We start from the raw sequence: 23586 nt of genomic DNA, 5'->3' as shown, positions 1-23586 counted from the left end.
GGTTCACTAATGTCCTTTACGGAAGGAAATCTGCCGTCCTTACCTGATCTGGCCTTTATGTGACTCCAGACCCACAGCAATGTGGTTGACTCTTAACTGCCCTCTGAAATGGCCTAGCAAGTCACTCAGTTATAAAAAACCGTTACGAAAAACAATTAGGATAAAACCGGACGGACCACCCGGCATTGACCTCGACACCGGCTACACACACGACAATGGCACACCCATACTAGTAGTCAACCCTGCAAGGTCCTCCTCACCCACATCTGGGGACTTGTACCAAATTGGGAGAGCTGTCCCACACACTAGTCAAGCAACAGCCTGACACAGTCATACTCACAGAATCATAACTTTCAGCCAATGTCCCAAACTCCTCCATCACCATCCCTAGGTATGTCCAGTCCTACGGGCAGGGCAGAGCCACCAGGGGTGGCAGCACAGTGGTATACAGTCGGGAAGAAGTGGCCCTGGGAGTCCTCAACATTGATTCCAGACCTCATGAAGTCTCGTGGCTTCAGGTCAAGCACGGGCAAGGAAACCTCCTACTGATTACCACCTACTGCCCTCCCTCAGCTGATGAATCAGTACTCCTCCATGTTGAACACCACTTGAAAGAAGCACTGAGAGTAGCAAGGGCACAGAATGTACTTTGGGTGGGGGACTTCAATGTCTATCACCAAGAGTGGCTCAGTAACACCACTACTGGCCGAGTCCTGAACGATATAGCTGCTAGTCTGGGCCTGTGACAGGTGGTGTGAGATCCAACATGAGGGAAAAACCTACTTGACCTCGTCCTCACCAATCTACCTGTTGCAGATGCATCTGTCCATGGCAGCATTGGTAGCAGTGACCACCGCACAGTCCTTGTGGAGACGAAGTCCTGTCTTCACACTGAGGACACCTTCCATCATGTTGTATGGCACTACCACCGTGCTAAATGGGATAGATTCAGAACAGATCTAGCAGCTCATAACTGGGCAGCAATGAAGCACTGTGGGCCATCAGCAGCAGCAGAATTGTATTCCACCACAATCTGTAACATCATGGCCCAGCATATCCTTCACTCTACCATTACCATCAAGCCAGGGGACCAACCCTGGTTCAATAAGGAGTGTAGAAGAGCATGCCAGGAGCAGCACCAGGTGTACCTAAAAATGCAGTGCCAACCTGGAGAAGCTGCAACACAGGACTACATGCATGCTAAAAAGCGGAAGCAGCATGCTATACACAGAGCTAAGCGATCCCACAATCAGCGGATCAGATCAAAGCTCCGCAGTCCTGCCACATCCAGTTGTGAATGGTGGTGGACCAGCAACGCCCACATCCCATGAATGAATAATAAAAAAACAATGACTTACATTGGAATGGACAAACTTTAACTTTTTCTGGCGTGTTTAGTGGGTATCCATCACGCAAGTACAGCAACTTCACACCCTTCCATGTGTTCCAATTCCAAGTCTCTCGGCGAGATACCGATATAGCGCAGCTTCTGGAGGAGCAGGCCAATGAGGACAGCAGCTTCTTGATTTCTGCGTTTAACTGCGCATGTGTGGTTGCCGGAAGTTGCTGTCCAATTTACACTTGACTGACGGTGAGCACTGGTAGCCTTGCCAATATCTCTACAGCAAAATCTGGCCCGTTGTGAAATTAAGTGTATAAAAAGTTCTTTCCTTTTGAGTTTCTCTTTCAACCTTTGATGATAAAAATTGACCCTTTCTATTATCCGCGTATCATGCTGCTAGGCACGCGTGGGGGGGGGGAAGCGGCACTTTTGTATTCCCTTCCTGCAAATATACAGGTACCCATGCTTGTTCAAATGTTAGTGTGTGATCAGAGCAGTAGGGGTGCAGACCACAGTGCCTGATACTACATGCTTATTGGAATATGTTGACAGCTCACTTTGTCTAACTCTTTTCAGACTTTCAGCAGAATGAATGAAAGACTGAAGGGAGAAAATCAAGTTGGAGTTGAAGAATAGAGAAAGCATTAAAAGAGACATGCACTCACACACACACCAGAAAGATTGTAAATCAAAGATAGGAAAAGAACAAATAGAGAATTAGCCAAAACGAGATAGACACAGACAGAGAATTAAAGACAAATAAAACAGAGAATAAAAAGGGAACTAAAAATATAAAGATAAATAGATAAGGAAAAGTAATATAATAAAGGAAAGAAAATTAGTAAGCAAGCTCTACATGGAAATCCTCTGATCTTGACTTTATCACGAGGCAACTAGAGAATGGATCTCCTTTTGCTGAGTTTTTACTGCAGACCATTGAGGGTGGGAAAAGTGAACAGAGACCACTTCTCTAGACAACAGATACAGAGCAAATATGTAATGGCACAATTGACATTTAATGGCATTACCATCGCTGAATCCCCCACCATCAACATCCTGGGGGTTACCATTGATCAGAAACTGAACTGGACCAGCCATATAAATACTGTGGCTACAAGAGCAGGCCAGAGGCTGGGAATTCTGCGGCGAGTGTCTCACCTCCTGACTCCCCAAAGCCTTTCCACCATCTACAAGGCACAAGTCAGGAGTGTGATGGAATACTCTCCACTTGCCTGGATGAGTGCAGCTCCAACAACACTCAAGAAGCTCGACACCATTCAGGATAAAGCAGCCTGCTTGATTGGCACTCTATCCACCACCTTCAACATTCACTCCCTCCACCACCGGCGCACTGTGGCTGCAGTGTGTACCATCTACAAGATGCACTGCAGCAACTCGCCAAAGCTCCTTCAACAGCACCTTCCAAACCCGCGACCTCTACCACTTAGAAGGACAAGGGCAGCAGACGCATGGGAACATCACCACCTACAAGTTCCCCTCCAAGCCACACACCATCCTGACTTGGACCTATATTGCCGTTCCTTCACTGTTGCTGGGCCAAAATCCTGGAACTCCCTTCCTAACAGCATTGTGGGTGTACCTACACCATATGGACTGCAGCGGTTCAAGAAGGCGGCTCACCACCATCTTCTCAAGGGCAATTAGGGATGGGCACTAAATGCAGGCCTAGCCAGCGACGCCCACGTCCCATAAATGAATTTTAAAAAGAAGTATGGCAAGGCTGGATGGCATTTATTTTAATGCAAGGAGTCTTGCGAGTAAGGCAGATGAATTGAAAGTGTTGATGCACACATGGGAGTATGATATTGTTGCTATCACAGAGACATGGTTGAGGGAGGGGCAGGACTGGCAGCTCAATATTCTGGGGTATAGAATCTTCAGGCGAGACAGAGGGGGGTGTAAAAGAGGAGGGGTGTCACAATATTAATCAAGGAATCAATTACTGCTGTAAGGAGGAATGATATCTTAGCAGGTTCCTCTAATGAGGCCATATGGGTAAAACTTAAAAACAAAAAGGGGGCAAGCACTTTGCTGGGAGTGTACTATAGGCCCCCCAAACAGTCAGGGGGAGATAGAGGAACAGATATGTAGGCAAATCTCAGAGAAGTGTAGAAATAATAGGGGATTTCAACTTCCCCAATATTAACTGGGATAGTCAGAGTGTGAAAGGATTAGAGGGTGCAGAATTCTTAAAGTGCATCCAGGAGAGCTTTTTGAGCCAGCATGTAGAAAGTCCTACAAGAGAGGGGGCGGTACTGGACCTAATCCTAGGGAATGTAGCCGGGCAAGTGGTAGAACTGTCAGTAGGAGAGCATTTTGGTGACAGTGACCATAATTCGGTGAGATTTAAGGTAGTCATGGAAAAGGACAAAGATGGACCGGAAATAAAAGTTCTAAATTGGGGAAAGGCCAATTTTAATATGATAAGGCAGGATCTGGCCAAAGTGGACTGGGATCAGCTACTTGTAGGAAAATCCACAACAGAGCAGTGAGAGTCATTCAGAAAGGAAATAGAGAGAGTACAACGCCAACATGTTCCCATAAAGGTCAAGGGTGGGACCAACAAGCCCAGGGAACCCTGGATGTCAAGGGGTATACAAGAATGGATTAGGAAAAAAAGGGAGGCTTTTGGCAGATACAAAGGACTAAAAACAGTGGAAGCCCTAGAGGAGTATAGAAAGTGCAGGGGGGTACTTAAAAAAGAAATTAGGAGAGCGAAGAGGGGGCATGAAAAAACACTGGCAGGCAAAATAAAGGAAAACCCCAAGGTGTTTTATAAGTATATTAAGGGCAAGAGAATAACCAGGGAAAGAGTAGGGCCCATTAGGGACCAAAGTGGCAATCTGTGTGTAGAGCCGGAAGATGTGGGTGAGGTTTTAAATGAATATTTTGCATCTGTGTTCATTATGGAGAAGGACGATGTAGGCATAGAAATCAGGCAGGGGGATTGTGATATACTTGAACAAATTAGCATTGAGAGGGAGGAGGTACTAGTGGTTTTAGCGGGCTTAAAAGTGGATAAATCCCCAGGCCCAGATGAGATGTATCCCAGGCTGCTGTGTGAGGCAAGGGAGGAGATTGCAGGGGCCCTGACACAAATTTTCAGAACCTCTCTGGCCACAGGGGAGGTGCCACAGGACTGAAGGACAGCTAACTTAGTACCATTATTCAAGAAGGGTAGTAGGGATAAACCAGGGAATTACAGGCCAGTGAGCCTAACATCAGTGGTAGGAAAATTATTGGAAAAAATTCTGAGGGACAGAATTAGTCTCCACTTGGAGAGGCAAGGATTAATCACGAATAGTCAGCATGGCTTTGTTAGGGGGAGATCGTGTCTAACCAATTTGATTGAATTTTTCGAGGGGGTGACTAGGTGTGTGGATGAGGGTAGTGCAGTGGATGTAGTCTACATGGACTTCAGTAAGGCTTTTGACAAAGTCCCGCATGGGAGACTGATAAAGAAGGTGAGAGCCCATGGGATCCAGGGCAATTTGACACATTGGATCCAAAATTGGCTTAGTGGCAGGAGGCAGAGGGTGATGGTCGAAGGTTGTTTTTGTGACTGGAAGCCTGTGGTGTACCTCAGGGATCGGTGCTGGGTCCTTTGCTGTTTGTAGTGTACATTAATAATTTAGCTATGAATGTAGGAGGTATGATCATTAAGTTTGCAGATGACACGAAAATTGGTGGAGTGGTAAATAGTGAGGAGGGAAGCCTCAGGCTACAGGACGATATAGACGGGTTGGTCAGATGGGCAAAACAGTGGCAAATGGAATTTAACCCTGAAAAGTGTGAGGTGATGCATTTTGGGAGGACTAACAAGGCAAAGGAATACACAATGAATGGTAGGACCCTAGGAAGGACAGAGGATCAGAGGGACCTTGGTGTGCATGTATATAGATCCCTGAAGGCAGCAGGACAGGTAGATAAGGTGGTTAAAAAGGCATATGGGATACGTGCTGAGGCATAGAATATAAGAGCAGGGAGGTTATGATGGAACTGTACAAAATGCTAGTTAGACCACAGCTGGAATACCGTGGTCGCCACACTATAGGAAGGATGTGATTGCATTGGAGAGGGTGCAGAGGAGATTCACCAGGATGTTACCTGGTCTGGAGCGCTTCAGCTATGAAGAGAGACTGGACAGGCTGGGGTTGTTTTCCTTAGAGCAGAAAAGGCTGAGGGGGGATCTGATTGAGGTGTACAAAATTATGAGGGGCACAGATAGGGTAGATAGAAAGGAACTTTTCCCCTTAGTAGAGGGGTCAATAACCAGGGGCCATAGTTTCAAGGTAATGGTCAGGAGGTTTAGAGGGGATTTGAGGAAAAACTTTTTCACCCAGAGGGTGGTTGGAATCTGGAACTTGCTGCCTGAAAGGGTGGTAGAGGCAGGAACCCTCACAACATTCAAGAAGCATTTAGATGAGCACTTGAAATGCCATAGCATACAAGGCTACGGACCAAGTGCTGGAAAATGGGATTAGAATAGATAGGGCTTGACGGTCGGCGCGGACACAATGGGCCGAAGGGCCTCTTTCCGTGCTGTATAAATCTATGACTCTATTATCGGCCAAAGGCAAATGAAGGGCGGGAAGAGAAAACTGGACAAAAGAGGGAGAGAGGTAGTAACTGATGTATCCCATTTATATTTCAGATTTCCAGCATCCGCAGTATTTTGCTTTTGTATCCCATTTAATATAATGTATTATAACCCAGTTCCCCTTCTGCTGATTCTACTGTTTCTACACTGGCTCATTTTCAACAACAGGTAACTGCACACATTTGAGGTTCAGCATACACAGTTGCTCCAAACTCATGACTGAAACTATGGGCTAGAATTCCACGCCATTTTTGGTGTAATTTCAGTGTATAATAATTAAGGGAAGGAATTTACTTTGGCAGCAAAATGGGACAAAAGCCATTTACTTTCCAACCCAAAATCAATCCGCATTATTTCCCTGCCACTTTTTGTCTCTTGCTTGCTGAGTGAGCTCATTTGCATATATTAGAATGATCACCAGTGTTGCTGCAGCTCTGAACTTCCTGCTTTCACACTCACGAAGCAGGCGGAGGAAATTTGACTCAGATTTACAAGGTACAGCTGTTGTCAGGAGGAGCTGAGACTGACCGAAGTGAGGAGCTCCTGAACCCGAAGAGTGTGGAGAGTTTAGTAGCGCTTTCTGCAGCTGGGAATGACTTTTTGCAGACCTGGACCTGCTTCTGATAGTGTGAAACCAGCAGGAGATTTTCACACACCCCTATCCCCAACCCACGGTGAGGGCTTCTCAGAAGCCTATCTTTGTATGATATTATGATGGAGGTGGAGGAACAGCAGCACAGGAAGGAGCAAAGAAAAATCGGGCAGCATTTAAGAATGATTGACCCCACCAGATATTACCCCACCTCCCATAGAATATACAGGCAGCACAGGTCATATGAGGACCTAAGTGAGGAGATGTATATAAGATATTCCACTTCACCAACGGGCAATAGGGCAGCACTGCCAGCCACTGCATAAGGATCTGCAGCTATAGTCATCTGCCCGCACTGCTTTCTGAAAGAAAGACTTGCATTTACATGGCATCTATCACAACCTCAGGAGGTCCCAAAGCACTTTCAATGTTGATGTGCTCCTGGTTTGGGCTCTGAGGCTTCAGGTTAATGGGTCCCTAAAATATGCAGGAATTGCAGCATAACCTGCTTAATTGAATCAATTCCAATTAAATAACTAGCATTTTTCCAAATACTTCAGCAACTCATTTCTGACGTTGAAAACGAGTAATGGAAACTCGTACCCAATGCGCAAACATGTCGACCAGCAGCTTCCTCCAGGTGTCACTCTACTGTCGGATAATTCAAGTTCAGTATATATGACTTATGTTTGTGACTCAGCATGGGAAAAAACTGTTGTGGCAGCTTCCTCCATTTCTTGACGGTCATGCTGACATCTATATTTTCAATGCAGCAGAAAAAACTGAGGACTGAAGACAAACAAGTGTCATGTTGGAGCACCTGAGCTTAATAATTAGCACCCTCTGTTGGCTATGAAATGGACATTGAAGAACACTGCAGAATTAAAATACAAGCACCCTCTGCTGGTTGAAGACAAAAAAGAACAGTGAAAAAAATATTCCAGGCTCTGAAAAATTACATTTAATACATAAAGCACAGCTCTAACACCTAGTCCCTAGCAAAAAAATAATTTATTCTTTACCGTAAAATAATTTTGGGAGATGGACACTCTGCATTACCTACTAGATAAAGCAGAGCGTCCATCTCCCACAACTACCTGGACTACACTTCCTCCCACCCCGCTTCCTGTAAGTTCTCTATTCCATTCTCCCAGTTTCTCCATCTCCGTCGCATCTGCTCCGACAATGCCACCTTCCATACCAGTGCTTCCGACATGTCTTCCTTTATCCTCAACCGAGGATTTCCCTCCACTGTGGTTGACACGGCCCTTGAAAGTGTTTGTTCCATTTCCCGCACTTCTGCTCTCACCCCTCCCACCACCACCCCCCCCCACCCCAGAAGCACGATAGGGTGCCCGTTGTCCTCACCTTCCACCCCACCAGCCACCACATTCGACGGATTATCCTCCGCCATTTCCGCCACCACCAGCGTGATCCCACCACCAAACACATCTTCCCTTACCCCCTCCCCCTTCAGCATTCCGAAGGGACCGCTCCCTCCACGATACCCTGGTCCATTCTTCAATCACTCCCAACAGCCCCTCCCCTTCCCACGGCACCTTCCCGTGCAAGCGCAGGAGATGCAACACTTGCCCTTTTACCTCCTCTCTTCCCACCGTCTAGGGCCCCAAACACTCCTTCCAGGAGAAACAGCGATTTACAGGAAACTCTTTTTTATCCGGCGTGGTGCCGGTTGATCAAAAAGTCCGGATTACAGAGAGGTATACTTACCAAGGTACGAGAGCCCCGTACACGGTCACAGGTGCAGGAGCCCCAGTTACACAGCACTTGTGCAGGAGTCCCGGTTACACGGCCACAGATCCAGGAGTCCCTGTTACACGGCCACTAATATATAGTAAAACTTACCTGAACCTACTCCTGAATTTTGCTGGTTAAAAGAGAGTTTCCTACTTGTATTTCTTTCAGTAAAAACAGAAAATGCTGGAAATACTCAGCAGGTCAGACAGTATCTGTGGAGAGAGAAACAGTTAATGTTTCAGGTCAGTGACCCTTCATCAGAACTGTAAAATGTTACAGATGTAACAGGTGGAAGGCAGAAGATATTAAATGACAAAAGGGATGATGATGCAAGGCAAAAGCAAATGGTATATGGACAGTTGGTAATCTTATTGCCTAAGAAATGCTAAGCAAAAACAATAGGCAAAACGGGTAGTATGAAAGTAAATTTGCAGATGCTTTCAAGGGTAATAGTAAACATTTTTATAATTTATCAAAATAAAGAAAGTAGAAAAGAAACAGGTGATCTCATAAACAGAGTTGTGCATAAAAGTCATTGGGGATAAGGGTCTGTTGAGACTGCTAAATGAATATTTTACTTCTGTACAGGGAAGACTAGAAATGACAACAACTTGCATTCATGGAGCACTTTTAACATAGAAAATGTCCCAAAGCATTTCAGAGCTGTAATCAAATGCCCCCAAAAAATAATGAAGGGAATAAACTTACAGGAATGAGAATAGAAACATAGACATAGAAGATAGGAGCAGGAATAGGCCATTCGGCCCCTCGAGCCTACTCCGCCATTCAATATGATCATGGCTGATCCTCCATCTCAATACCATATTCCCGCTCTCTCCCCACACCCCTTGATGCCTTTTGTGTCTAGAAATCTATCTATCTCCTTCTTAAATATATTCAGGTTCACCACCCTCTGAGTGAAGAAATTTCTCCTCATCTCAGTCCTAAATGTCCTACCCCGTATCCTGAGACTGTGACCCCTTGTTCTAGACCCCTCAGCGAGGGGAAACATCCTCCCTGCATCCAATCTGTCTAGCCCTATCAGAATGTTATACATTTCAATGAGATCTCCTCTCATTCTTCTAAACTCTAGTGAATACAGGCCTAGTCGACCCAATCTCTTCTCATACGACATTCCTGCCATCCCAAGAATGAGTCTGGTGAACCTTCGCTGCACTCCCTCTATGGCAAGTATATCCTTTCTTAGGTAAGGGAATCATTAGTTAGGCTGCAGTTAGAATATTGCATCAATTACTTTGGGAAAGATATGAAGGCCATGGAGCGGGTGCAGAAGAGATTCACTAAGATGATACCAGGGATACAAAGCCTTGGTTATGAATAAGATTAGAGAAACTGTGACTCTTTTCACTAGAAAAGATAAGGTTAAAAGAACATCTGATAGAGTCTTCAAAATTATAAGAAATTACCATCGAGTAGATGGGGAAAAACTATCTGCACTGGTCAAGACAGTCAGTAACTAGATAGATTAAATTTAAGATAAGCAAAAAAAATGAAGGGCGCAGTTAGGAGAATTTTATTTGCACAGAGGGTTGTTAGGACATAGAACATCCCACCAGAAAGAAAGGTGGAAGCAGAATCCATTATAGCTTTAAAAAAAATAAATGCATTCATTTTTGAAAAAAAAATAAAAGGCTTTGTAGATAGAGCAGTACTTTGCTCTGAAATTCTATGATCCTATGATATGACATAGACAGTTTTTTACAATTTGTCTATGGGATGTGAGCGTTGCTGGCAAGGCCAGCATTTAGTGCCCATCTCTAATTGCCCTCGAGAAGGTGGTGGTGAGCCGCCTTCTTGAACCGCTGCAGTCCGTGTGGTACAGGTACTCCCACAGTGCTGTTAGGGAGGGAGTTCCAGGATTTTGACCCAGCGACAATGAAGGATCGGCAATATACTTCTAAGTCAGGATGGTGTGTGACTTGGAGGGGAACTTGGAGGTGGTGGTGTTTCCATGCACCTGCTGCCCTTGTCCTTCTAGGTGGAAGAGGTCGATGGTTTGGGAGGTACTGCCGAAGAAGCCTTGGTGAGTTGCTGCACTGCATCTTGTAGATGGTACACACTGCAGCCACGGTGTGCCGGTGGTGGAGGGAGTGCATGTTTAAGGTGGTGGATGGGGTGCCAATCAAACGGGCTGCTTTGCCCTGTATGGTGTCGAGCTTTTTGAGTGTTGTTGGAGCTGCACTCATCCAAGCAAGTGGAGAGTATTCCATCACACTCCTTACTTGTGCCCTGTAGATGGTAGAAAGGCTTTGGGGAGTCAGGAGGTGAGACACTCGCCACAGAATACCTAGCCTCTGACCTGCTCTTGTTACCACAATATTTATGTGGCTGGTCCAGTTAAGCTTCTGGTCAATGGTGACCCCCCAGGATGTTGATGGTGGGAGATTCAGCAATGGTAATGCCATTGAATGTCAAGGGGCGGTGGTTAGGCTCTCGCTTGTTGGAGATAGTCATTGCCTGGCACTTCTGTGGCGTGAATGTTACCTGCCACTTATCAGCCTAAGCCTGAATGTCGTCCAGGTCTTGTTGCATGCGGGCATGGACTGCTTCATTATATGAGGAGTTGAGAATGGCACTGAACACTGTGCAGTCATCAGCGAACATCCCCATTTCTGACCTTAAGTTGGAGGGAAGGTCATTGATAAAGCAGCTAAAGATGGTTGGGCCTAGGACACTGCCCTGAGGGAACCCTGCAGTGATGTCCTGGGGCTGTGATGATTGCCCTTCAATCACCACAATCATCTTCCTTTATGCTAGGTATGACTCCAGCCAGTGGAGAGTGACATGAACCTTGTCATTCATGTGGAAATGACTTATGAAATAATACTGGGCGGCCTGCTGGTGGCACTGTCCAGGGAGAGTATAAATACTCGGGCATGGGACCAGCTTGCTCAGGACATTCTTTAACAGGAACTAGTGAAGGACACAACTAGATCTCCATGTTGAAAAACAGTTGATTAAAACCTTGTTTAATACTCAGACCAAGTGCCTAGTAGTTTTCTTACGTCAATTTAATCAACTGGAACATAGAAACATAGAAACATAGAAGATAGGAGCAGGAGTAGGCCATTCAGCCCCTCGAGCCTGCTCCACCAGTCAATGCGATCATGGATGATCATCCAAATTCAGTACCCTGTCCCCGCTTTCTCCCCATGCCCCTTGATCCCTTTAGCCTTAAGAAATATATCCAACTCCTTCTTGAATATATTTAATGAATTGGCCTCTACTGCCTTCTGTGGTAGAGAATTCCACAGGTTCACCACTCACTGGGTGAAGAAATTCCTCCTAATTTCTGTCCTAAATGGCTTACCCCTTATCCTTAGACTGTGACCCCTGGTTCAGGACTCCCCGACCATCGGGAACATCCTTCTTGCATCTAGTCTGTCCAGTCCTGTCAGAATTTTATAAGTTTCAATGAGATCCCCTCTCATTCTTCTAAACTCCATCGAGTATAAGCCCAATCGACCCAATCTCTCCTCATACGTCAGTCCTGCCATCCCAGGTATCAGCCTGGTGGATCTTCGCTGAACTCCTTCCATGGCAAGAACATCCTTCCTCAGATAAGGCGACCAAAACTGCACACAATACTCAAGGTTTGGTCTCACCAAGGCCCTGTTCAACTGCAGCAAGACATCCTTGTTCCTGTACTCACACCCTCTCGCTACAAAGGCCAACATACCATTTGCCTTCTTAACCGCCTGCTGCACCTGCATGCTTACCTTCAGCGCCTGGTGCACAAAGACACCCAGGTCTCGTTGCACTTCCCCTTCTCCCAATCTATTGCCATTCAGATAATAATCTGCCTTCCTGTTTTTGCCACCAAAGTGGATAACCCTGCATTTATCTACGTTCTATTGCATCTGTCATGCTTCTGCCCAATCACCCAACCTGTCCAAATCATACTGAAGTTTCTCGGCATCCTCCTCACAGCACACACGCCCACCCAGCTTTGTGTCGTCTGCAAACTTGGAGATATTACATCTAGTTCCCTTGTCTAGATCATTAATATATATTGTGAATAGCTGGGGTCCAAGGACCGATCCCTGCGGTACCCCATTAGTCACTGCCTGCCACTCGGAAAAAGACCCGTTTATTCCAACTCTTTGCTTTGGTCTGGTCTGCCAACCAGTTCTCTATCCAAGTCAATACCTTGCCCCCAATCCCATGTGCCTTAACTTTACATGCTAATCTCTTATGCGGGACCTTATCGAAAGCCAAATACACCACATCCACTGGTTCTCCCTTATCTATTTTATCAGTCACATCCTCAAGAAATTCCAGTAGATTAGTCAAGCATGATTTACCTTTTATAAATCCATGTTGACTTTGTCCGATCCTGTCACTGTTTTCCAAGTGCTCTGCTATTACATCTTTTATAATGGACTCTAGCATTTTCCCCACTACCGATGCCAGGCTTACCGGTCTGTAATGGAACTTGCTCCACGCTCTGAGTGGTTTTGGGAACAGATGGCTATGACTCAAATGGTAGAAGGGAACCAGACGTAGTAATCAATCCATCATAGAGAAATTACTCAGACCCACCCATCTTGACTTGGACCCGAATTCACCTACAACTGCTAAGGTATGGAAACACTGGTATCGTATCTTCAGCAACTCCCTTGGGGCTTGTGGTGAGAATGTTCCTGATAAGTTACAAATGCTTGCCAATTATGTATCTCCTCATGTGTTTGACTATATCGAAGACTGTATAGACTATGACTCCGCTATCCAAATACTGCAGCAACTATATGTTAAGGCCCCCAATCAAAATTTTTGCTTGGCACTTACTGGCCACAACTCGACAACAACCCAGGGTATCACTTGACGAATTCCTTCGAAAGCTTCGCAGGCTCAGCAAAGACTGTAATCTCAAAGCTGTCTCAGCTGAGCAGTACCAGGAGGAATTAATTTGTGATTCTTTTATTAATGGAATTGCATCTCCCTTCATACGCCAGCATCTGTTGGAGAATAAAACCCTCGAGTTACAAGCTGCCTATGACCAGGCATATTCTCTGGATTAGCAAAAAAAATGCAGATGTCTATCTTTTACCATGTGCACGGACTGCTGCTATCACTTTTAGTGACTCCTCCGATAAGCCTCAGGCGGAAGCCCTCACTGATGATGACTCTATCCTAGCTGATGACAACCCTACCCTAGCGGCATCTTGGCAATCTAAAAAGAAATGTTTCTTCTGTGGTGGTGCATTTTACTATAGGAAATTTTGTCCTGCTCGTTGCAGTAAGAAAGGTCACTTTTCTAAATTATATCAGTCAAGAGCCTCTCCTAGGGTTACAGCTGTCATCTATAAAACTGCTCCTCCCCCAAGAGCCACTACTAATGTTACAGCTGTCAAGTATAAAACTGCCCCCCCTCCCATCACAGCTGTTTTTCCCCAAAGCCTGTCCCATGCAGTCACGAAGGTTTTGGTAAATGGACACATTTTGAGTGCACTAATCGACTCATGTAGCTCTGACAGCTTCATCAATGAGCAGGCTGTCAGTAAGTTGAAACTGCGTATTTACCCCTTGGACAGGGAAATTGCAATGGCTCTGACGACACTGACCACCAACTCTTCCGGCTTTTGGCTTGTCGACCTTATTCCCAATGGCTGCACTTATTTTTCCACCCGGCTTGGGGTACTCAAAAACCTATGCAGTGATGTGCTCCTGGGACAGGATTTCCAGAAGCAACACAAAAGACTCACTTTCGAGTTTGGAGGGTCAAAGCCAGAGCTTACTATTTCCAAAGTACCATTTTGTGCTCTTTCGGCGGCTTCTCTCGACAAGCCTTCCTTGTTCGCCAATCTTTCCCCCCGATGTAAGCCCATAGTCAATAAATCTCGACGTTTCAATCAAGATGATCTATCCTTTATTGAGGCATAAATCTCTTGCCTTCTAGCGGACGGTATCATTGAGCCATGTTCATCTTCCTGGCAGGCTCAAGTCGTCATTGTTAAAAATCCTCTGAAGCAACACAAGAAACGTCTTTGCATCGATTACTCACAAACTATTAACCAGTATACTGACCTGGATGCCTACCCACTACCATGCATCGATGACATGGTCAATAACAATGCCAACTACAGGGTATTTTCAACTTTTGAGTTAAAGAGCGCATATCATCAAGTACCGTTAAAGGACTCTGACAAGAATTATACAGCCTTCAAGGCTAACAGTCGGCTTTACCAGTTTTGTCGCCTTCCGTTTGGGGTTACCAATGGGGTGGCCATCTTTCAACGGGCAATGGACAGCCTAATCAAACAGGAGAACTTAACGGACACCTTTCCATATCTGGATACTATCAGTATTGCTGGTCATGACCAGAAGGAGCATGATGCCAACCTCCAGAAATTTCTTGACGTTCTCCGTCGCCGCAACTTAACCTTAAATGAGTCCAAATCCGTGAAATCAGTACCATCAGTCAACATCCTTGGCTACTGGGTGGGCAATGGTGTCATCAAACCGGATCCGGAGCGACTTCGTCCGCTTCAGGAGCTCCCTCCTCCTATGAATCTCAGCTCTCTTCGTCGGGCCCTCGGCATGTTCACCTATTATGCAAAGTGGATACCCCACTTTTCTGACAACATCCAGCCCCTGCTTCACGCAAAGTCATTTCCGTTGGAGGCAACGGCTATTTCAGCTTTCGACCTGCTCAAGCAACAACTGGAAAAAGCCACGCTTCATTCCATCAATGAAAATCTCCCTTTCGTGATCGAGTGCGATGCATCGGAGGTGGTGCTCTCTGCTACCTTGAATCAAGGTGGTCGACCCGTTGCATTTCTGTCCAGAAGTTTGCAGGGTAGCGAGCTCCATTATCCTCCTGTCGAGAAGGAGGCTACAGCTATCATCGAAGCAGTACGTAAATGGAGTCATTTTCTGGCTCGTCGCCATTTCACGCTTATAACCGATCAGCGTCCGTGGCCTTTATGCTGGATAACCGGAAACGCACTAAGGTGAAGAATAACAAGATACAGCTCTGGAGAATGGAATTGGCTGCCTTTGACTGCACCATACATTATTGGCCCAGCAAAGAGAATGTGGCCCCGAACACCCTCACGCGGGCATTCTGCTCTTCCATGTCAACTTCAACTCTTGCGGATCTTCATACTGATTTATGCCATCCTGGTGTTACCCGTATGTTACACTTTGTGCGATCTAAAAATCTCCCATTTTCTACAGAAGACGTGAAAAGAACATGCTCCACTTGTAGAATTTGCGCGGAATTAAAACCGCAATTCTTCCGTCCGTCGGATGGCGCACTCATACACGCTACACAGCCTATGCAGCGACTCAGTATTGACTTTAAAGGGCCACTGCCTTCCTCAACACGAAACACCTACTTGCTTACTATGGTGGACGAATATTCACGCTTTCCCTTTGCTTTCCCCTGTCCCAATATGCTTACTTCCACAGTGATTAAATGCCTCGATCAGGCCTTTTCCCTTTGCGGTATGGCCAATTTCATCCACTCTGATCGGGGTCCCTCCTTCATGTCAAGTGAACTCAAAAGTTATCTTTCCCAACGGGGAATCGCCACAAGTAAAATGACACCGTATCATCCTATTGGAAATGGACAAGTTGAGAGATACAACGCTATCATTAGGAACGCTGTTCGTCTTGCACTAAGGTCACACAACCTACCAGACCAGCAGTGGGAAACTATGCTCCCTGACGCGTTGCATTCCATCAGGTCTCTCCTTTCTACATCCATCAATGTTACTCCTCACGAACGATTCTTAGGGTTCCAACGTCGCTCCACTCATGGGACGTCCCTACCATCATGGTTGGCAGCTCCTGGCCCCGTGCTGCTCCAAAGATTCGTCCGATCCTCCAAGAGTGATCCCCTCGTCGACGAAGTGGAACTAACGGATGTCAATCCTACATACGCGTACGTGTTGTACCCTGATGGCCGGGAGTCTACAGTTTCACTTTGGGATCTGGCTCCCTGCCCAACCGGTCCCACTGACCCAATCGATAGAGGGATCCGTATTAACGACGCCGATACTCTGCGCTCCTTTGAGGATGACGCCCTACCCGGGACGTCAAGGGATCTGCCAGCTACTCCGCCAGATCAACCCAGGGAACAGAGCGCTCCCCACAGGATGACCACCCGAAGCCAGGACGCCGGTCAATCACCGACTACTGAGCAGGATGAAGCCAGCTCTGCGCCCGTGGGGGCCCATACCCGGAGTCCCGATCTCCCCAGTCCCCCTCAGGTTGATCAAGGCGACACAGACCCTGCCGGCCCGCCGGTACGAACCAAGCAACCCAGGGACCCAGACACGGTCCGAGGACACGTGCCTTCCAGCCACAAATGGAGATCCAAACGACTGCAGCTATTCGTAGTCCGATTAATCCGATAGAAGGAAGTCGCCGGACTACCAATCCTTCAGGCGGGAAGAATGACATGAATCTTGTCATTCATGTGGAAATGACTTATGAAATAATACTGGGCGGCCTGCTGGTGGTGCTGTCCAGGGAGAGTATAAATACTCGGGCATGGGCTCAGCTTGCTCAGGGCATTCTTTAACAGGAACTAGTGAAGGACAAAACTATATCTCCATGTTGAAAAACAGTTGATTAAAGCCTTGTTTAATACTCAGACCAAGTGCCTAGTAGCTTTCTTACATCAGAGAGTTTCCCCCCTGATTCCCATTGACTTCAGTTTTTCTAGGGCTCCTTCATGCCACACTCGGTCAAATGCTGCCTTGATGTCAAGGGCAGTCACTTTCACCTTGCCTCTGAAATTCAGCTCCTTTGTCCACGTTTGGACCAAGGCTGTAATGAGGTCGGGAGCAGTGTGGTCTTTGCAAAACCCAAATTGGGCATCAGTGAGCAGGTTATTGGTGAGTAAGTGCCGCTTGATAGCACTGTCAATGACCCCTTCCATCACTTTGCTGATGATTGAGAGTAGACTGATGGGGCGGTTATTGGCCGGATTGGATTTGTCCTGCTTTTTGTGGACTGGACATACCTGGGCAGTTTTCCACATTGTCGGATAGATGCCAGTGTTGTAGCTGTACTGGAACAGCTTGGCTATAGGTGCAGCTAGTTCTGGAGTACAAGTCTTCAGCACAACAGCCGGGATGTTGTCATGGCCCACAGCCTTTGCTGTATCCAGTGCACTCAGCCGTTTCTTGATATCACGTGGAGTGAATCGATTTGGCTGTAGACTGGCTTCTGTGATGGTAGGGACCACAGGGGGAGGCTGATATGGATCATCCACTCGGCACTTCTGGCTGAAGATGGTTGCAAATGCTTCAGCCTTGTCTTTTACACTGGCATGTTGGGCTCCACCATCATTGAGGATGGGGATATTCATGGAGCCTCCTCCTCCTGTTAGTTGTTTAATGGTCCACCACCATTCACAACTGGATGTGGCATGACTGCAGAGCTTTGATCTGATCTGTTGATTGTGGGATCGCTTAGCCCTGTCTATAGCATGCTGCTTCTGCTTTTTAGCATGCATGTAGTCCTGTGTTGCAGCTTCCCCAGGTTGGCACCTCATTTTTAGGTACGCCTGGTGCTGCTCCTGGCATGCTCTTCTACACTCCTTATTGAACCAGGGTTGGTCCCCTGGCTTGATGGTAATGGTAGAGTGAGGGATATGCCGGGCCATGAGGTTACAGATTGTGGTGGAATACAATTCTGCTGCTGCTGATGGCCCACATCGCCTCATGGATGCCCAGTTTTGAGCTGCTAGATCTGTTCTGAATCTATCCCATTTAGCACGGAACGATACCAGGTGCAGTACTGCATAATAAAGTGTGAGGTGGTACACTTTGAATGGAATAACACAGAACGGAATGCAAGGGTCAATTCAGCAGCTCCACACTTCAAGTGGGGAGCCACAGGAACAGGCAGAGTGTATGAAGGAACATGGATACAAAATATGGCTACAACACTGTGGCACTGCTTCTCCAACCCACACTCTTTTCGAGCGTGGCCCTCCACTGAGAGCACAAGATTACCGAATTTAACCTATACGGTAGTCTAATTGAGGATGCATTAGGTGGGTAGATGAACACAGGAATTTGGGGATCTAGCTACATAAATCATTGAAAGCTAGTGGAAGGTGTAAAAACTTCTATTTATATAGCATTTTTCACATGGAGAATAATATTGCAGAGTTCTTAAAAAAAAAATCTAAAAAGCTGATAGGTGTTAGGCTATTAGATATGATGAGAAATTGGGTAACCATAAAGATGAGGAGCTAACGGGGTGATTTGAGTTAGGTTTTTAAAACAATGAAGGGAATTGACAAGGTGGATGGGAAACAACTCATCCTCCTAGTAGGAGAATTGGAACAAGACAACATAGACGCTGAAAGTTCTACCAGTCTCTCGTTGAAACCTCGAGGGAAACAGCGTAAATAACCATTTTCAGCTGTTTATGCTGTTACCCTGGGGGTTCTGCCAGTCTTCTGTCTCAGTTACGGTGGAACCCCCGCAGAATTTCAGGGCCGTGATCGTAACATTAGAACTAAAGTGGCTAGGCGATGGTGTAAAATGGGTGCTATTGAATTAGCTGGCCATTATACACCATGTCGGATGTTCCTTTCTATTGTAATAAATGGGCAACAAATTCAAAGTCTCCCATTTTACACCATCGCCCAAAGTTATAATTAACTCCAAAGTCTCTCTAAAAAATAAATAAAATCGGCCAAAAGCCTTTGACTATTGAAGCTGCGGAGATTCTCAACCATCGGTGTCCTGATATGCAAGGGTAATTTCCTTCTGGGCCAGGCAATATGCATTGTGCAGAAGGTCCAGGGTGAAAATGCTCCCTTGGGAGGGTTTCTAAGACTGATTAGCCATATATGCAACCGGGTGACCATGGAATATAACCACATGGTGTCCACTATTCACTTGAAGCCTTCTCCGACTGCTGGGCACAGCAGGATATCCATTGTTAAATGACAAAAATGGCCAAAATTGTCATTGAGCTATTACCATGTATTTTGATAGGTTGTCTGTTCTTTATTAATAATGCCCTCTCTCTGGGGGCACTTGTTGTTCTGATGGCAATTACAAGTGCCCAAAGACACACCACCAGCTCTGACAAAAAGATCATATTCAAGGACAATGATGATGAAGCACACTTTTGGACAAATAGTTGTTACCAAAATTATAAACATAGTAGCAAAAAATATATTGAGAAAGTTAAAAATATATAAATGTGTTGTCAATTGTTTATTGCTTACTCCACCAATTAATTGCAGTCATATATCTATGGGAGGCACTGAGGTTTCTCATTTTGTGACCTTCAGTGGTGTGACAAATAGTAACTACTGGTGGAGAAAAACATAGCAACAAGAAATACGGCTGTGTGAGGACTGAGGAGCATAAAGGAAATTATGATGATTTTGATAAGCTATAATTTAAAATACCCTGTAATGGATTGGCTGAAAAATGAAAGGTCAAGATTGTGCAGTCTAGAGTTACAATAACATTGATATAATATACATTGATTTGGGGTAAATTGATACCTGAATGTCTCAAGAAAAACTATTTAAGACTGCATTTCCTGGCATTACAGTTTATAATAACTACATAAATACCAATATAAGCACTATCCGATTTACAAGTAGTCTGCTACTTATTCTGAGATTTTGTAGGGTTCTCACCACCTTACTTACCTCAAGGTTATTTCAAGATGGCATTTCTGATTATATTACTGTTCTAAACATTAGATTGTGGACTGAACTTTGGAAAGGATGTGGATTTATACTCATTTCACTATAAGGGCACATCAGCATTTCCTATCAACACAGTAGCCATTGGCATGCCAGGAGCACAACTCTCATGTAGCAAGTGTGTTAAGGGATGTGGTGTGGAAACTTGTTCAGTGGCTTTTAAAATGGTTCAGCTACTGATGAGAGCAGCAAGTACGTATTGATTATTGTATCAGAGCAAATTGAATGTCAGCTTGTGTGCATAGATGTCTTACCAGATATTTTCTGCAATTTTATCATTGATTTGACTGGACAAGAAGCCTGAGGGATCCAAAGAAGGAAACAGTTTACTGCAAGGAGTCAGAAAAAACACCTCACAACTTCAATGGATCTGACTTTCAGGCCATTATAGATGAAATGCAGCAAAGGAAAAAAAGACTGCTGTGGACCTATGGGAGGAAGCCCTGAAAACTGTTTTGGGAGCCCTGTGGATGATGGTAGCAGTGACACCCCAAAAACAGCAAACTACTGCCAGAAAAAGTGAAGAGAGCTGCAACTGTTCCTTTCCTCTCTTGGGCACCATTCCCATTAATACACTCAGCACCCTCTTTTATTACTTGTAGTAAAAGTCTTCCTTAAAACTGCACTGTGGTTCAAGGGCCTCCTCATGCTTTCAGGAGATATTGGCCCAGAAATTCGGGTCTCCACGGTGGAGCCACGAGGAAAAGGAGTGCTCCTTCTGGCTTCACAGCAACACTGCTGGCCCCGCTCGCCCCTTCTCCTGTTCACCTGCCCCCCGGGCGCCAACTGGCGAGCTGCACTGGGACACTTGATTGGTGTATTATATAGATGAAGCCCAACGCCCAATTTCAGGCATGCCACCGGTTATCGAGTATGGTAGCATAGTGGTTATTTTACTGGACTGGTAATCCAGAAGCCTGGACTAATCATCCGGAGTCATGGATTCAAATCCCACCACGGCAAATGGGGGATTTAAATTCAGTTAATTAATAAATCTGTAATAAAAAGCTAGTGTGACCATGAAAACTACCAGATTGCCATAAAAACCCATCTAGTTCACTAGTGTCCTTTAAGGAAGAAAATCTGCCGTCCTTTCCTGGTCTGGCCTATATGTGACACCAGACCCACAGCAATGTGGTTGACTCTTAACTACCCTCTGACATGGTCTAGCAAGCAACTCCGTTGCACCAAACCGCTACAACAGAAGTATATTAAGAATAAAACCGGACGGACCACCCGGCATCGACATAGGCACACCCAGCCCAGTCGACCCTGCAAAAACCCCCTCACTAATATCTGGGGACGTGTGCCAAAATTGGAAGAGCTGTCCCACAGACTAGTCAAGCAACAGCCTGACAGTCATACTCACAGAATCATACCTTTCAGCCAACGTCCCAGACTCCTCCTGTCCCACTGGCAGGACAGACCCAGTAGTACAGTGGTATACAGTCAGGAGGGAGAGATTCTGGGAGTCCTCAACATTGAATCTGGATCCCAGGAAATCTCATAGTATCAGGTCAAACATGGGCAAGGAAACCTTCTGCTGATTATCAACTACCACCCTCCCTCAGCTGATGAATCAGTACTCCTCCATGTTGAACACCACTTGGAAGAAGCACTGAGGGTAACAAGGGCACAGAACATACTCTGGGTAGGGGACTTCAATGTCCATCACCAAGAGTGGCTCGGTAACACCACTACTGACCGAGCTGGCCGAGTCCTGAAGGACATTGCTCCAAAACTGGGCCTGCGACAGGTGGTGATTAAACAAACACGAGGGAAATATCTACTTGACCTCATTCTCACCAAATACCTGTCGCAGATGCATCTGTCCATGACAGTATTGGTAGCAGTGACCACTCACACAGTCCTTGTGGAGACAAAGTCCTGTCTTCACACTGAGAACACCCTCCATCGTGTTATGTAGGCACTACCACTGTGCTAAATGAGATAGATTCAGAACAGATCTAGCAGCTCAAAACTGGGCATCCATGAGGCTCTGTGGGCCATCAGCAGCAGTAGAATTGTATTCCACTGCACTCTGTAACCTCATGGCCCGGCATATCCCTTACCCTGTGACGTAATAAAACTCACTACGCACTTGGTTTGAGCATAAAGCAAGGCTTTAATCAACTTGTTTCAGAACATGGAGATCTAGTTGTACTTCACTAGTTCCTTGTCTTACAAAATGTCCCTGGGCAAGCTGGGGTCGACACCCGGTATTTATACTCCTTGGACGGCGCCACCAGCTGGCCGTCCAGCGTTATTTCACGAGTAGTTTCTTGATGAATGATGAGATTTATAACATTCTTCCTGCCTAAAAGATTTGGAAGTCCGACGACTTCCTCTTAGTGGATCAGGTGGACCACGAATAGCCGCAGTCTTTTAGATTTTTGTTTATGGCTAGAAGGCACGTCTCCCCGGACTATGTCTTGGTCCCTGGGCTGCTTGATCTGTACCGGTGGATCGACAGGGCCTGTGTTGCTCTGATTGACCCGAGGGAGGCTGGGGAGAGCGTGATTCCAGGTGCGGGTCCCCACAGGTGCAGAACTGGCTTCATCCTGTTGGATAGCCAGGGATTGACCATCATCCTGGCCTCGGGTGGCCATCCCACAGGGAGCACTCAGATCCCCGAGTAGATCCGGTGGGGCAGCTGGCAGATCTTTCGATGCCCCAGGTAGGGCGTCATCTTCAGGGGAGCGCAGAGTGTCGGCATCATCCCCGTGGGCCCCTCTATCGGTTGGGTCCGTGGAACCGGCCGGACAGGGAGCCAGGTCCCGGAGCAAAACCGTGGACTCCCGGCCATCAGGGTACCGCACGTGCGCGTACGTGGGGTTGACATCCGTGAGTTCTACCTCGTCAACGAGAGGATCGGTTTTAGATGATCGGACGAATCTTCGGAGCAGCACGGGGTCGAGAGCTGCCAACCATGACGGTAGAGACGTCCCATGGGTGGAGCGACGCTGGAAGCTGAAGAATCGCTCGTGAGGTGTGACATTGGTAGACGTAGAAAGGAGAGACCTGATGGAATGCAACACGTCAGGGAGCAAAGTTTCCCACTGCTGGTCTGGTAGGTTGTGTGACCTCAGCGCAAGATGAACAGTGTTACAAATGATAGCGTTGTATCTCTCAACCTGTCCGTTATCGATGGGATGGTACTGTGTCGTTTTACTTGTGGCGATTCCCCGTTGGGAGAGAGAACTTTTGAGTTCGCTTGACATGAAGGAGGGACCCCGATCAGAGTGGATGAAATTGGCCGTACCGCAAAGGGAAAAGACTTGATCAAGGCATTTGATCACTGTGGAAGTAACCATATTGGGACAGGGGAAAGCAAAGGGAAAGCATGAATATTCATCCACCATAGTCAGTAAGTAGGTGTTTCACGTTGAGGAGGGCAATGGCCCTTTAACGTCAATGCTGAGTTGCTGCATAGGCTGCATAGCATGTAAGAGCGAGCCATCTGATGGACGGAAGAATTGCAGTTTTAATTCCGCACAAATTCTAAAGGAGGAGCACGTTCTTTTCACATCTTCCGTAGAAAATGGGAGAGTTTTAGA

Source organism: Somniosus microcephalus, chromosome 5 (assembly GCF_052327205.1).
Source record: "Somniosus microcephalus isolate GS21.2 chromosome 5, FLI_Smic_1.0, whole genome shotgun sequence".
In the NCBI taxonomy this organism is placed as follows: Eukaryota; Metazoa; Chordata; class Chondrichthyes; order Squaliformes; family Somniosidae; genus Somniosus; species Somniosus microcephalus.
This window is presented reverse-complemented; position numbering follows the sequence as displayed.